Raw genomic sequence first — 16,293 nt, 5'->3', positions numbered from 1 at the left:
ATATTGGAAATCAACTATACTTCAATAAAATTAGAAAACAAGCAAACAAAAACAAAAAGAAACTCACTCAGCTTCCTTTCCAGATAGTTCAGACCAAACCTCACAATGAATACAACTAGAAAAGCAATCAAAATAGAAGAAGCAACTATGTGAAGGTGGTAAAAGTCTGTAAGAATTACTCAGCTAGAGTCAGGAGATAATAATCCAGACAGGTGAGCCTGGCATTTGGATTCCTTTCCCCTTGAGGGTGTTTGCTAATTCCTGCAGAGGCGTCCGAGCAGTGCTTTGGGCCTCATGGAGTTAGAAGGCAGACATAAACTCAAGTAGTCAAATGCCCTAGGAGGATGTAAGGCTGCAGGACCAAAGACCACAGTGAGGGAGAAGGGTGGGTTCATGGTTGTGAGAGTCTGGAAGAAGTAAGCGGTGTTACACACCAAGGAGAGCACTAATATACACTCCAATGCAATGCAGTGTATTGATAATACCACGAACACAAAACAAGCATCTTTTAGCCTAGTATTCACTCATTCATTCAACAAGTATTTACAGTAAGTCCCTTACATACGAACGAGTGCCTTTCCGAGAGCACATAACTCCAATTTGTTCGTAAGTCCAAGAAAGTTAGCCTACGCACCCAACTAACACAATCGGCTGTATAGTACTGTACTGTAATAGGTTTATAATACTTTTCACACAAATAATACATAAAAAGCAAACAAAACACAAAAATAAAGAAAACATTTTTAATCTTATAGTACAGTATGACAATGGTATACAGGGGCTAGCATCGAGTGAACAGGCAAGAAATAAAGATACTGAACTACTGTCCTCGATACAGTCCTGTACAGTAAAGTACACAAAAGCACACCACTTGTAGAGGATGCACGCACGTGACATGTACGCCAGACACGTGAACTAACTTACGCGATTGGACAAATGAACACGTGTTTGCATATTTGAAAGTTTGCAGCTTGAAAGTTTGTATGTAGGGGACTTACCGTAATGAGTATCAGGAACGGTTCTAGGTGCTGTAGAGGATTCAAAACAGGTATAAGACAATTCTTCTCTTTTAACTAAGATAAAACATACTCTCATGAACATTTTAGTAATAATTTGAGATTCCAATGCCCAAAAGATAAAACTCAAACTCAATCCCGCTCATAGTATATAAACTCCACCCTATTTGGACCCCATCCAGTGGTATTGTTGCCGACCCAGGCCCTTGGATTCTTTAATCAATAGAAATTGACAAGAGGCCAGACGAGAAATTCAAGCAAGGCTTTACTGGGACTCGTGCTGCAGCAGGGGGGAGCGAAAACAAGGAACAGGTACCCTTGCTTTCTCTTCAAGGAGGGTGACCTGGTTCCTTAAAGGGGTGAGGGTAGGGGCAGATGGGTAAGTCAGGCCGGAGGGGGCGCTGAGGTGGTCTGCCCGCCCCCTTGGTGGTGCCGTGTGCAGGGATCATGCGTAGTTCCCTGCTTTTGCTCCTGGCACCTCAGAAATGGCAACTGGTTTGTGGCCTTTTGTATAATATCTTATTGTTCATAATTGCCCTGACTGCTCTTGCATGCAGTTATTTTTAGCCCCTTATAGTTTCTTTGTATTCTGCTGCTCCGAGAGACCTTTGCCCAGATGCATGCGCAAGCACTCCGATAGAGGGTCCCAGGTCCCAGCCTGTCTCCCTATTTCTCCCTGGGCATCTGCTCTTCCCCAGAGTGGTTCATTTTCACTGAGCCTGTGACCACCCGGCAGGCACAGTTCTATGCACTTTACATCTATTCACCTCACTTTGGGAGGTACGTCCTGCTGTTATTCACTGTCTGAGTGAGGTAACAGGCCCAGAGAAGTTAAGTAACTTGTTCATGGTCACACAGCTTGTAGGTGCTGGGGCCAGGACTCCAACCCTGGGAGTCTGGCTCCAGTGGATGTGCTCTTAACAACCACGATTGAACCACAGCCATCCTTCTCTTCCCTGACAAGTCCAAACCCTTTCATCGCACTGTGGCTTTGGGTTGCTCCCTGCTGGTTTCTCCACGGAGAGAAGTCTGTTCACCTCCCCAAACCCAGCTTGAAGGCTGCCTTCCCGTGTAGCCTTCCACGGCCTTCTCCTCAGGGTCAGGCTCTCCCTTGATCTTTCATGGGCCTCTCCTAACTCTGAACAAGTCCCTGGATGTCCTCAAGGGCAGAAACTTTGACTTCTTTGTCTATCCATCTTCTCCAGAATCTGTCATACCTGAGATCACTGGCAATGTTGAATTGGATCTGAAGAAGACTGTAAACCCTAAATAAGTGTTGTCAACATTGACAGTCGTTAACGTTAGAAGAGAGCGGCTTCTGAACCTTAAGGAATGAGCAAAACATGAGTAGCTAAGGGTGATGGAGAGAGTGACCAAGACAGGAAAGGCTGTGTACACAGGCCTGGAGGCTGCAACGCACAGCTGTCTCTAGAGGTCGGTCTTCAAACGAAACCCACCAGAGCAGAGGCTGCTGGCAAAGCAATCAGGGTTCTGGAAGCAAGCAACTCCTGATACAAATACCTACCCCGGGAACCCTCAAAAAGTTCTGCTCCTTAAGTAAATCCAGAAAGCTGGACTACTTCTAAGTACAAGAGACCTGGGGCACGGCGGGGGGTGGGGCGGGGACAGATTCCAATTTAATCAGATTTAGATTTTTTGGATACTTTTTATTGGATAATATGGTACACAATTAACTGCAGGGTTGGAACTGCCCTGAATTAGGCACTGTGTTAAGTAAATCAATGCCAGTGTGTGGAGATTTTACTGCAACCTGGCAGGCTGAGCTGTTGCCATCAATCAGGGTTCAGCCCGAGATGCACACGGCGCCCACGTGATGCCCACCCAAGCCGAGAGCAAGCTTCACGTAGTCGTGGTACAAACAGTCCTGCCATATACAGGCTCCAGCCAGGTAAGGGGGCACTGGCCATTCAAAAGGGGTATTTCTTTTTTTTTTTTTTGCGTTACGTGGGCCTCTCACTGTTGTGGGCTCTCCCGTTGCGGAGCACAGGCTCCGGACGCGCACGCTCAGTGGCCATGGCTCACGGGCCCAGCTGCTCCGCGGCATGTGGGATCTTCCCGGACCGGGGCACGAACCCGCGTCCCCTGCATCGGCAGGCGGACTCTCAACCACTGCGCCACCAGGGAAGCCCCAAAAGGGGTATTTCTTGAGAGGGACTTGGTGTGGACTTCTTGTGGTTTCTTTTGAGGGGCCTGGAAAATACATGCCACTGGGTTTGGGTATGTGTTTACTGAGGGATAGCTCTGCAAAGCAGACTGAATGGACTGGGAGAGTTGATCTCTACTAGATGGATGGTACCTCCTGTCCTGTTTAGCCCTTGCTCTTATGATCACCTTTCTTCTAGGTGAAAGTTAGGAACATAAGGAATATATTAATATTATTTTCAGCAGATGTCTAAAAAAGAAAAGCTCTCTGCTATTCCACAGAAGACCCCAGACCCATCACAACTTCCTTAAAGTATGTGAGAGAAGCCCCGGTCCCCAACTAAATGAGGATCAAATAGATTCAGTAAGGTTATCATCACATGAGAAAATCTCTCCTTTTACTTCTACATATTTGCCTGAGATCCTTCACAAATCGTAACAATACATTTCACTGGCTCTCCTACATCTACGAATTATCTCAATGACCTTGATCTCATTTAAACTCATTGTGCAAACAAGCAAAAGTTTTATTGGTTGCCTAAGACTGCCAAGTTACCAAGCCATGGAGTCAGGCCCAAGCCTAGGACCTGTGTCCAACTCTGTTTCACTTGAGAGTAAACACATTACAACATATTCCCATCCCACAGAATACATAAATTTTTGCTGTATAATTTTTATAATTCCAATTTGGAGTTTTCTTATAACATAAATGTTTTCTCATGATTCAAATGCTTCCATTTTTAGGTAATCACACAGGGTTTGAGTTGAGTAGCAGCTGACACTGATATCACGTTACATTTCACAGACTCCTAATTAAATATTTATTCCAATTTCAACGTTCTATTTTCATGTTCAGGAGCCAGTACATTATTTCCAGGTCTGAAATATCGCCGTGGGTCCTGGAAAGGTCACAGGGCACCCAGCCAAGAATGCCTCATGGCAGAAAGAGCCCTACTCTGGCTGCCACACCACCCGGCCCCCAGCACGGGGGTGTGATGGGAGCAAAGGCTTTGGAGGCTGGGATATAGAAGGCAGGAAAAGGTGGCTGTCACAGCCTCAGCGGGCAGCTGCAGAAAGGACAGGCTCCAGTCACAGGCTGACCTTCTAACAGCAGTGTCTCTCTCTGTGGATCTTCTGGGACAGTCTGCTGCCTACCATCAGGGACAGGCTGTGCCCTTATGTTAACCAGGCTATTAACCCACAGAGTTAAGCCAGCACCCAGAAAAACTTCAAACGTGATCAAAGGGAGAGTTTATTCTAGATGTAGAGTTCTCCCTACAGCAAACCGCAAGGGATTCAGGGATGCTAGTCTAGACTGACCTTGTCACCCAGAACCCCCAACCCCAGAGAGCGCTGGGATTGGAGAGGAACCCAGAGCAGGAGGGAGCCCCTTCTTCTATTGCCATGGAGACACGCAGACCCCTCCCACCGAGCCGGGGAATTAAAGCTGTTTCCACTGCACCTCCCATGGCCCCGGCCTTGCTCTATAGGCAGCACATTCCCAATAATTCTGAGTAAGCTGAGATTTTGTAAGATCCATTTTAAAGGCACAGGCCAGGGAAACCTAACTATTTAAAGGTATACTGCTCCAAATTTGTTTAGGAAAAAAAAAACCCAGAAATCTTGGATAGCGTAAGCCATCACTCCCTGAATTCTCTCTTTGGATGTCCATATTGTTATGTTCTGCAGAGCTTCAATAAATTAGAACACATGACCACAGTACTTGCTAAAAACCTATTGCGTCAGGCCCTGGAATTTAGAAAGAGAAGCGAGTTGTTGTTTATGCCGCTTCTCTTCAGTAACTGAAACAAATTTGAAGATAGAGAGAAACCTGGGGATTTGGGCAAAGCTCTGTACTCATCTATGCTTCTAGTTGCCATGGAGAATAACAGTTTTAAAGGCATCTTTAAATAAAGTCAGCCCCGAGCTGAAACCTCTCTTCTTGAGTGAGGTAGGCAGGGGGAGACAAGGGTCTTTGTGCTCCGAACAGCAAAATTATCCCAGGAAGACACTCCTGAAACTTACACTTATTCAGAAGAGGAATTCATGTGAAAGACAAAGCCTGCTCCCGGGGCAGTGCACCAGTCAGAACTTTCCAGTGCCACCCTCTCACCTTCAGTATCCAGTTTCTGTTCCTCAGAGCTACAGGCTTCCTTCTGAGAGCTGGTTCTCCCCACGTTCACGAGGCTTCATTTACCAAACCTTCTGTTTCTGCGGCCCGTTGTCCTGGGACTCCCGAGAACACGGTCCACCCCATCGCCTTGCCTACAGATAACTTTCTTTGCCCATCTTCCAAACTCTCCCCCTCCTCCTTCAAATTTCCCCTCCGATCCTTCATTCCCGGGGGGGCCTCTTTTGTTCTGTTTACCTTAAGGAAGGAGGGGGCTAGCTAACCATAATCACAATTATAATAATAGACATTGATTAAGCGCCTATGAAGACCTTAACGTGGATTTTTATTTTATTTATTTATTTCACTGTGTCACATGGCATGTGGGATCTTACTTCCTTGACCAGGGATCGAACCCATACCCCCTGCAGTGGAAGCACCGAGTCCTAACCATTGGACCACCAGGGAATTCCCTGGATTTTTAAGCCATGGATTTTTCTTGATGGATTTAAATTTTTTTACCTCATTTTAATCTTCCAGCAATCTTAAAATAGGTCCTAATTCTACCCCATTTTACAGAAGAGGAAACAGTTTTAGGAAGCGTGACCAGCTTGGCCACACTGTTGGCAGGCAGCAGAGCTGGGGTTCAGCCCAGACTGTCCAACTGCAAAGTCTCCACTCGTATTTTCTCTCCATCGAATCATTCATTCATTTATGCACCCAAAATTGATCAAGCCCTCACTGTGGGCCAGACGCTGGTCGGGGTATATACAGCAGTGATCAAGGCAAAAGAGGATTCCAGCCTCATTAGGGTTCTTTGATTCTAGTAAGGGGAAACAGACAAGAAATGAACAAATAAATAATTTCAGAGTGATAGGAGCTGTGGGGAAAATACTTGAAGGAATGGGACAGAGCAGTGGTCCTCAAACTTGAGCGTGCATGAGCTCCCCCAGGGGGCTTTGCTGAATCGCAAATTGCTGGGCCAGCCTCTCAGAGTTCCTGGTCCAGGTTGGCGGTGGGGCCTGGGAACTTGCATTTCTAACAAGCTCCCAGCTGAGGCTGATAGCGCTGTTCTGGGTCCAAGCTTGGAGAATCACTGGGATAGAGAGTCACTAGGGTTGGAGTGGAGAGTGGGGAAAGCCCTCTACGGGTGTGTGCTTCTCAGCTGAGACCTGACTGAGGAAGATGAGGAAGCCACCTGGAGACGTGAGGAAGGGTTCCAAGCAGAGGGTCCAGGAAGTACAATAAAGTCCTCATGGTGGAAATGAGCCCGGGCATTGGAGAGACAAAACCAAGATTTGCGGGGAGTTGAATGAGAGAAAGAAGAGAGACAGACGAGGGCCAGCTTAGGCCCAACACAGCTTCATTGTTTCTTTTCCTTCGAGGCTGTGTTCTCGTAACATGAAAACCAGACCGTCTTTTTGTTTTTTCTTTTTGGCTGCATTGGGTCTTCGTTGCTGTGCGTGGGCTTTCTCTAGTTGTGGCAAGCGGGGGCTACTCTTCGTTGCGGTGCGCGGGCTTCTCACTGTGGTGGCTTCTCGTGTTGCGGAGCACGGGCTCTAGGTGCGCGGGCTTCAGTAGTTGTGGCACGTGGGCTCCGTATTTGTGGCTCACGGGCTCTGGAGTGCAGGCTCAGTAGTTGTGGAGCACGGGCTTAGTTGCTCTGCGGCATGTGGAATCTTCCCAGTCCAGGGCTCATACCCGTGTCCCCTGCATTGGCAGGTGGATTCTTAACCACTGCACCACCAGGGAAGCCCAAGCAGACCATCTTTAACCCACGAAATAGTTGCAGTTAGGTGACTTAAAATATAAAGATCCCAGGTAAGATTACTTTAAGTGGGCTCCCCCTATGGCATGTTTAAAATATGATTTAAGGGCTTCCCTGGTGGTGCAGTGGTTGAGGGTCCGCCTGCCGATGCGGAGGACGTGAGTTCGTGCCCCGGCCTGGGGGGGTCCCGCGTGCCGCGGAGCGGCTGGGCCCGTGGGCCATGGCTGCTGGGCCTGCGCGTCCGGAGCCTGTGCTTCGCGGCAGGAGAGGCCACGGCAGTGAGAGGCCCGCGTACCGCAAAAAAAAAAAAAAAAAAAAAAGGAAAAAAAAAAAATATGATTTCAGTTGCTCTCCACTCCAGTGCCATTTTCAATTGTAATTTTTCAAGTAAAAATAATCTATCATGTTCTATGCAATGTACACCAGCATTATATATATTTTAATTTTATTTTAAAAATCTGGGCCATTTGTCAAATCTGCAAGTTGTTGCAAAAGATCAAAGAGGGATCCATGCCTTTTTTTCCCCTCACTCTTCCACCTTAGTGCTTTCCAAACACAAATATACCTAGAATTGAACTCACCTACCCGGCGCCCTGGAAAGGGGCGTTTAGGAAGGAAAAGTGACCTGGGTGAAGCTCGCTCTTCCCAGAGCCCCTTGTCTCCAGACCCTCCCCCTACCCGCCCCTGAGGTGCAGGAGCGCATAGCTGGGAAAGGGTGAGGTCCCGGCTTCCGCTGGGGTCTCAGCCAGGGTGAGCCTGCCTGCATCAGGATCTCTGTCTCTGCTCTCTCAGCAAACACACCTGAGGCTCCTTCTGCAGCCAGGGCTTTATTAACTTCCTTTGCTTTGATCTGTTCTGATGAAGCAATGATGTTCTGCATGATTGATAAAGAGAGCCTGTTTGTCTCATTCCTGAAAGAAATCGGGGCAATCTATCCAGCATTGGGAATTTCCCAAACATGGCGCAATGGATGGTTGGAGCTCCCAGAAGTTTACTGTTGGTGAGTGCAATGGGCTGAAATGGGCTGAATTGTGCCCTAAGCCCTAGGACCTCAGAATGTGACTGTATTTGGAGGCTTTAAGGTTAAATGAGGTCAGGGGGTTGGGCCCTCTGTATGACCGTGTGACTGGGGTCCTTATAAGAAGAGGAGATTAGGACGCAGACACTCACAGAGGTAAAACCACGTGAACATGCAGTAAGAAGAAGTCTATCCACAAGCCAAGGACAGAGGCCTTAGAAGAAGCCAACCCTGCTGACACTTTGATCTTGGACTTCTGACCTCCAGAACGATGAGAAAATACACTCCTGTTGTTTAAGCCCCCCAGTCTATGGTACTTTGTTATGACAGCCAGAGCAAACTAATATAGTGAGTGTTTGTGTCTTAGGTTTTTATAAAAACTTTGTTATCTTTTTCATTCCGTGCTGTAAATTGTTTTGCCTTTTATAAAATAAAAGTTAAGAAAACCAGGCCCCTCCTCTGAGCGTATCTTGAAGGTTTCAGTTCAGCAGGAAGCCTGTGGACCAGAATTAGCGGGAGAAACTCCCCTCCCTGGTCCTCCCCTCCCTGGGGCAGGGGGGTGGGTCTCTTGCCTCTGCTACAGCCCACAGTGTTCATCTCTTTAGCCCTAAGACAGCACCATCCCTTGCCCTCAGTTTTACTGACAGGCCTAGCCAGCAGACAGGGCATTTCTGGGGTATTGCTTCTGCTTCGTATTTCACATTTGGTTGAAATATAGCCTGACCAGATTAGCCCACTTAGTTCAGGAGAAACACCCAGGAGGGGCTGAGGAGGGCCTTTGCCTCTGAGGGTTGGGGAGTGCTGACAATGCGTAGCCCTTCTCTATGCTGACAATGACAGAGTGTTGGGGATCTGGGAGAGGAGGGGCAGCCAGGGTGTGGAGGGGACACCAAAGTTAGCCCCAGGGTCCTGTTGGGGGAACTTCCTGTCTGGATAAGTCAGGTGACAGAAAACCAACTCAAAGTAGCTTAAAACAGAAAAGGGTTGTGGGTGGATTTAGGCCTGTACAACTGGGATGTTCAAGACATGATTGTTTCGGGTACAGTTTGCTCCTGGGTTCACATTCTGTCATCAGGAAGCTGTCTACCTCTCTCTAACTGGAGACTCTGCTTCCCTATGTTGAGATCTATCCTTAGGCAAGAACTCCTGGTGTGTTAGCAAGGATGGCACAGGCTTATTAGCCATAGAGACAGTGATCACAAAGAAAAGAACATGTCTCTTTCCCCAGAATTAGAGCAAAATTCTAGGGGAGGCTCCCGCGCGGTCCAGCTTGGGTGGTCGGCTAGTTTCTAAATCCATCATTGTAGCCGGGATGGTAGAGGACTCTGGGCCACATGACCCTCGTTTTGGGACTGAGAAGCGGGGTGGAGGTGGTTGGCCCCCACTGAGCCACTGAGAATTCGGAGGGTTGGTTCTTCGGAGAGGTGCCAGGAAGAGAAAGTAAACCTACAAAACATTAATCTAGCGCTACATTAGGCTGGCTTATATAAAGTGCTTAAGGGACAAATTAATTTAAAAAAAGGGAAGTGTGCTGTTTCAAAAATCTGGAAGATTCCACCGTCACGTGGAAGAGAGTGGAGTGGAAAGAGGATGAGGCTCAAAATTACACGTGAAAGTTATACAAGAGGCAGATTTCAGCCCAATGCAAGGAAAAGCCCTTGTAGAAGTGAGGACAACAGAAAGGGGTGCTCAGGAAGTGGTGGGCTCCCCTTTTCTGGACGATCCCAATGGGGATGAACGGCCATCCACCAGTGAGGCAGAAGAGGGGGTTCGAAGTCAGGTGCGTTGGGGAACAAATGATCCCCAAGACCTCACCCAACCTCGAGGTCCAGTGATGCTCGAACTACTTGGGCATCAAGTAGCAAACACTGAAGCAGTGAGGAAGGTGCAGCCCAGGGCGCACAGCAAGCAGCCCTGAGGTTTGGGGATATTTTTAAAGTTAACATTTGCTGAGGCCTCACTGGGTACCAGGCACTGGCTATGTGCTTGCATCCCTCACCCCATTTCATCCTCGCAGCCAATCTTGAAATAAGTTTTAGTGACCCCCATTAAATGAATGAAGAAACTGGGGTACGGAGAGGTTGAGTAACTTGCCAAAAATGACACAGTAAGTAGTGGAGCCCAGGTCCAATTTAATTTAATTTAAGCCCAAGCTCTTACCCTCTTTGGTCTTGGGGCACAGGCAGGCCTGCTCCTTTCCAGAGCATCATACCCCTCCCTCCGTTCACCTACTCCCTCCTGCCCGCTCGGGATCAAGGTCGACAGGATCCAGATGGCAGCAGGCGGGTCTAATGAGCTGTGAAGGGTATACTCACTGGGAGCCAGGAGTGGTTGGGAGAGAATCCCAGATTCCCGTCTCCCCACTTGAGATGTCAGGAACACATGTTACAGCCATGCATTAAAAATGAGCCCAGCTACAGAGCCAGCATCGTCGCGGAACCCTTTCCAGCTCCCGTCCCTCTGGTCGCTGTGGTAGGTGCATCAGGTAAGCCAGGCCCCTCAACTCCATCACCCTTCTGGGTTTTCAGAGCAAGTAATTTAGTTTTTCAACACTTTCTCCTTTCTCCACCCCTTTAAAAAAATTGATTTCAGTGCAAACTTAAAGAGCTATCGGGAAAAAAAAAAAGGTATCAGGAAGGGAGCAGATTATTTTCTGTTTTCATTGACCTCTTTGCTTACCAAGCAAGTATTTATTTGGCACCTACTGTGTGCCAGACCCTGGGTTTTGCAGCAAAGACAGATCATTGTTTCACTTAGCAGTTGAAAACACACGTTTTCTTGAGTAAATAATAAAAGAATCCATAATCAAAAGCAACATTATCTACCTTGACAACTCCTGGTGGCATCAGTAGTTGAACTATGAGAATTCACATGAAAAGCTGTGATGGATGGCCTGCGCTGTTGGAAGGAGCCTTCCCAGGAAATACTCAGCTGGGAACTGGACAACTGCTTCCTCAAACTGCAGACAGAGATGAAGGGTCTTGTGCTGCCTCAGACCTCACGACATTCCAGATTTCTATGAGATTCTTCTACACACTCTCCACACAGGTCGGTAGCTTGCTGTAGAGAAAAACAGAGCAAGCAAGACAGCCTCCACGTTCAACACTCAAGCGGCTCCAGTCCAGGCTTTCCCTAGAGAGCGCGAGAATGAAGCTCTCAGACCCAGACGGCGGCTGAGGAGGGTCGAGTCCACCTGGACCCTCACTCCCGTCTCACACCCCCTGTGCCTGAGCCCCAGTGCCTATTAGGTCCTTTCCCTTTGTGGCCGCAGGATTACTGACCAGCCAAACTCTTTAAAAACATCATTTCATACACCAAAAGTAAGAGAGATGAAGAAGTAAATAGACAAAGAAAATACACGAAGCATAAAAGCGTCCAAGCTTAGAGAGAGCCACTTCCTGTCCTACTGCGAGGACCTACACTCATGGACCAGGTTCAGAAGCTCTATCCCAATCGTTCTCAACCCTGGATGCAGGTTAGGAGTACCTGGAGAGTTGTGTGTGTGTGTGAGAGAGAGAGAGAGAGAGAGAGATACCAGTCTCCTGGGTCTTACTCTCCAGTGGTTTGGGAACTTGGTTGGCTGCCCTACAGACTTGTGGACCTCCCACAGACTCTGATTTGCTTGTTCAGGTATGACCTCACCACAGGCTTTTTTTTTTTTTTTTTTTCTTTTTTGTGGTATGAGGGCCTCTCACTGTTGTGGCCTCTCCCATTGCGGAGCACAGGCTCCGGACGCGCAGGCTCAGCGGCCATGGCTCACGGGCCCAGCCGCTCCGCGGTATGTGCGATCTTCCTAGACCCGGGCACGAACCTGTGTCCCCTGCATCGGCAGGTGGACTCTCAACCACTGCGCCACCAGGGAAGCCCCTCACCACAGGTATTTTTAAAAGCTCCCAGGTGATCTAGCATCCTGCCAGGTTGGAAACCCTGCCTTAGACCGAATGAAACAGAATGAACTGGACACTTAAAAAGCTCCCCAGGCATAGCTGACTGTCCTTCTAAAGATGGTGTAACCTTTCCTCCTGGCTCTTCTACACTGTGCCCTTGATACTGCTCTCCTTTAAAGGAGGAGTCTAATCCCCACCCCCCCTTCCCTCGGCCGGGTTGTGAGCTTCAGCCTATAGAGTGCGTGCGGCACAGGTAAGGCTGTGCGCCTTCCAAGGCTGGAGCATAAGGACCACGCGCTCCCACCTGCTTTGCCTGGGACGCTGACTGCCCTGCTGGAGACTCCAATTCCTCATGGGGTAACATAGTAAAAACAGAAACTAGATCTTCTCAAGCCTGAGCCCTCCGTGACGCTCACCCTTCAGCTCCTCGAGGCCCGTTTGGAATAGTTTTACCCATTCTTTAGAGCCTTTTTCTGGATAGCACTTGTCATTTCCTCTCAAACTGGTGGGAAATCTCTGCTAGGAGACCCACCTGGGAATTACTATTGCCCTTTCTAAGAGAAGGCAAATCTAGAAATAAGACAGAGACAATATGACGGCCTCAAGGAGTGTGGTCCCAAGTGTGTATTGTTAGTCAGTAGGGATTGAAAAGAGCTGGAGGTAAACAGTTCACACCCAGGCTGCGCTCTGGGAGGCCCAGGTGTTGGTTTTCCCCACCCCTCCTGTGTCTCTTCCCCTCTGGGCCTGACGCTCATAACCAGGTTTCCAGGTTGGCCGCAGCTCCAGAAGTTTCGCTGAGACATGGGGGGATCTGAGCTTGTGGCCTTTGTTCTTTCTTCATCGGAAAGCTCTGAAGTCAACGACGAACAATCTAGCGGCCACCTCGTCAGGTCCTTGCTTCTGAAAGGCCACCCGTGACTGAAAGGAGAGCTCAGCAGAGGCCAAGGCCACGGACTTCTTACGGTAAGCGTGGGGCGGCTTTATCAGGAGTATGTTCTGAGTGGTTAACATTGCACCAAAGACAGAGACGGACAGGTCTTAACTCAGGCCCACCAGCTTGGCGACCTGAATTTGACAAAAGGCAAAGTGAGTTTTGATCTAACAAGAGCCATTGAAACATTCTTCTTCCTGTAAATGCGAAAGCCTTAAAGGGAGGGTTCTGAAGAGAAAACATCCCAGTACTGTGTTGGGGAAAATTATGCAGGTGCATTATTAGAATACATCAATTAAATGTAATCACATCAAAACTAGATTTAAAATGAAATTCAAGTTTCTTGTTGGTAACAATGGCAATGACTCATCTTCTATGTCTTGAATAAGAGTTCTATTTCAGGAACACTTTACTTTAAAATCACAGATTTGAGGATTTGACTTCCACTCAGTCACCTAAACAGTACACACTGCCCAGAAAGAATGAAATTGCATCTCAGAGACCTACATGATACGGTTAGAGCCGGTAAGGGGAGGGTGTGGGTTTTAATGGCTTCTTCTGGTTTGTTCTTTCCTCAAAGCTGTTCCCAATAAGCTACTCCTGGGGGACACAGAAAGGCCCTTTTCCATTTTGAAAAAAACTAACACTTTTATAAAGAATTATTGTGAATATTTGAAGGAAACTTTACTGCAGCCTCTCCATCTTTTTTCCCCTCATTTTTCCCAGGGGGAAAAAGGAATTTCTGTTATTCAAAATCTAGTCACAAGAAAGGACGCACCTAAGATCGATCTGGTGGTTCCAGCAATCAGGCACATAGATATAACGCTCTTTCGATTTCCTAAGGTTGGTTCAATTAAAGAATAAAACTGTCAGGTAACATTCACAGGACCCCTAAGGTGTGAACAAGGTGTGATCCCTAAGTGAGTCTAACGTTTTAAAGATTTAAAAAAAAAAGATAAAATAATTCCTAGGTTCTTTCTCCAGCGATTACTCTGCCTTAGAAGAAACAGCTGTGTATCTTCATAGGTTAAATAGAGCCAAGAAATGGAGGTATCAGAATGCACCTGGACAAAGCCAGCTCCATCAGTTCTGGCTTAAAAAAATGTTTTTTTCATTGAAGATAACATACATACCGAAAAGTGCCCATACACTATGTGTCCAGCTGAGCGAATTTTCACAAACTGAACACATGTGTTTAACCAGCACTCAGATGTAAGAAACAGAATATAACTAGAAGTGCCCTCATTCTCCCGCTCCAGGGGGAACCGGCATCCTACTTCTGAAACCATTGATGAGTTTCGCCTGTGTTTGTGCTTTTCATACGTGGAATCCCATGGTGTGTCCTCTTTTGTGCCTGCTTTCCTTCACACATTTCATGGCTGTGACAGTTATCCAAGTAGTTAGAGGTGGTTGACTCTCTTTGTTGGCGGGTATTCCATCGTGTGAATACGCTGCAGTTTATTTCTCCATTCTACAGCTGATGGACATTTGGGTAGCTTCCAATCTGGGGCTGTTATAATGAGGCAGCTGCGTGGGTTTTTACACTGGTTGCAATGTGCTGGCGTCCAGGCCGCTGCCTCAAGTGAATGCTTCGTGAGGCCATTTGGAAACAGCACTGGCCCCCGAGCCCTGGACGGCATTGTCAGTTGGGTCCTTCTGCTAGCAGATGCAGACCTGAGAAGAGAAAGGCCGCAGCTCTCCACCTGTGAAAACTGCTTCTTGTTTTCACGGAAAAAAGGTTTTAAAAGAGATCAGCAGCTGAGAACAGAAGTAAGCATTGTTTGCATTATCGTAGAGACTCAAGCAGCTGGCCACGGGGAATTTGGATCAGAGATAATAAGGTAACTTATCTTATTGAAACAGGATACAGCCTAACAATCTTGAACAAGGACCGGGGCATGCCCAGGGAACTGGGGGATCGTATAAGCTGGGAGGGGAAATGTTGCCAAGAAAACTTAACTGAACCATCTCCTCTCAATGGGTTATGGGTTTAAAATGAGGGCCAAAAGCCAAGATTCTTCATATGCAAAATCAAGAGCTTAAGTCTTCCCTGAGAGAGGAGAGTTCACGTCGCCACTCTGGACCGCCCAGGGGATGTTGCCCGAACTTTCCATAAAGCTCTGCTTCTCATCTCCAAAATGGGGGTGATAAGAGCACACTTGCGGGACTTTAGGGTCAAAGAGACACCAAAGGTGGAAGTACAGGGAACAACGAATAGAGGCTGGTCAAATGCTGTGTCCTCCACAAGGGTCGTGATTTAGGTGGAACAGAAACCCATTTGTTTCAATGGGCTATAATGTGGGAATTAGAGGAAAGTCAGAAGATCGACTGCTTGTTCCTTTTGAAAATGCGAAAGAAAATATGTGAAAAGACCTCATTGGTGCCAGCCCAGGGCAGAAGGGTGGGCGGGGAGGGGATCTCAGTTCTCCAAAGGGAGCAAATGGTAGCTGGGGAGGCACGATGGGGGCGGGAGAGGGCCGTGCATGGAGCTGCCCGCCTGTCCGTCCTGCTGGGCTCTGCTCTCTGCCAGTCAGACTCTGGTTGCCAAGAGAGAAGCCTCTATTGTTATTTGCATCTTCAAGTATTCTCGCCTGTCAGGACAAACCCTTCTTAAGCACTCCACCACCTGGCTTGGTTAACAGAGGGAGGCCTGAGGTCTCAGGATTTAGGTGGCGCCTCCCCAGAGCTTCTCTGTGTGGTCCCCAAGGCGGTGGATCCAAGACAGTCCTCTATTTTTCTGCTGCAGGTGGTGATGACAAGTTTGGCTTTTATGCAAAAGACAGTATTAGCTTTGGAAATAAATGGCAGGCAACACAATGATGCTGAGGTCCTGCAGCCTGAAGCATCTCTATTGCAGCTCTAGCTGAGCACTGGTTTCCACTGGGCCTGGAGATGCTTCACTGAGGTTTGCAGCTGGGCGTCAGCCCTGCCCTGTGAAGAGGCTACAGCAAACAGAAAGAGCTAGAGCTCTGCAATCGGTTGGGGAAATCACTCCAGCTCAGCTGAGGAGCCTGAGGTTGGAATCCCAGCCGCAGTCATAACAATACTTCACACTCACTCAATGGATGGGATGTTTTCTGGTCCTCAAAGCTACTAATTGTATCCCAACGTGAAAGATAAGGTGCATCTCATTACAACCCATTTTACAAATAAGCTCATGCAAACCCAGAGAGAGTAGATGATTGGCTCTTGTAGGAAGAGCCAGAGGCCGTAGGTCCAGGTTTCCTGGCCGTGCCCACCAGACCACACCTTCCAGAAGGACAGACGTGAGTCTCTGACACAGGCGGTGCGGCCACCTTTCAGGTTCCGCATGATCAGACCCCAGATTTAGGGGTCAGACGGTGGCGACTGACGCCCGTGTGGGGAAGATTAGCTAGTTACTTCCTATCTAAGAAAGTGA

The sequence above is a fragment of the Delphinapterus leucas genome, chromosome 13 (assembly GCF_059928025.1).
Source record: "Delphinapterus leucas isolate spDelLeu-1000000601 "Yukka" chromosome 13, BTC_Dleu_Yukka2, whole genome shotgun sequence".
NCBI lineage: Eukaryota > Metazoa > Chordata > Mammalia > Artiodactyla > Monodontidae > Delphinapterus > Delphinapterus leucas.
The sequence above is the reverse complement of the archived record's forward strand: the minus strand, read 5'-3'. Positions refer to the sequence as shown.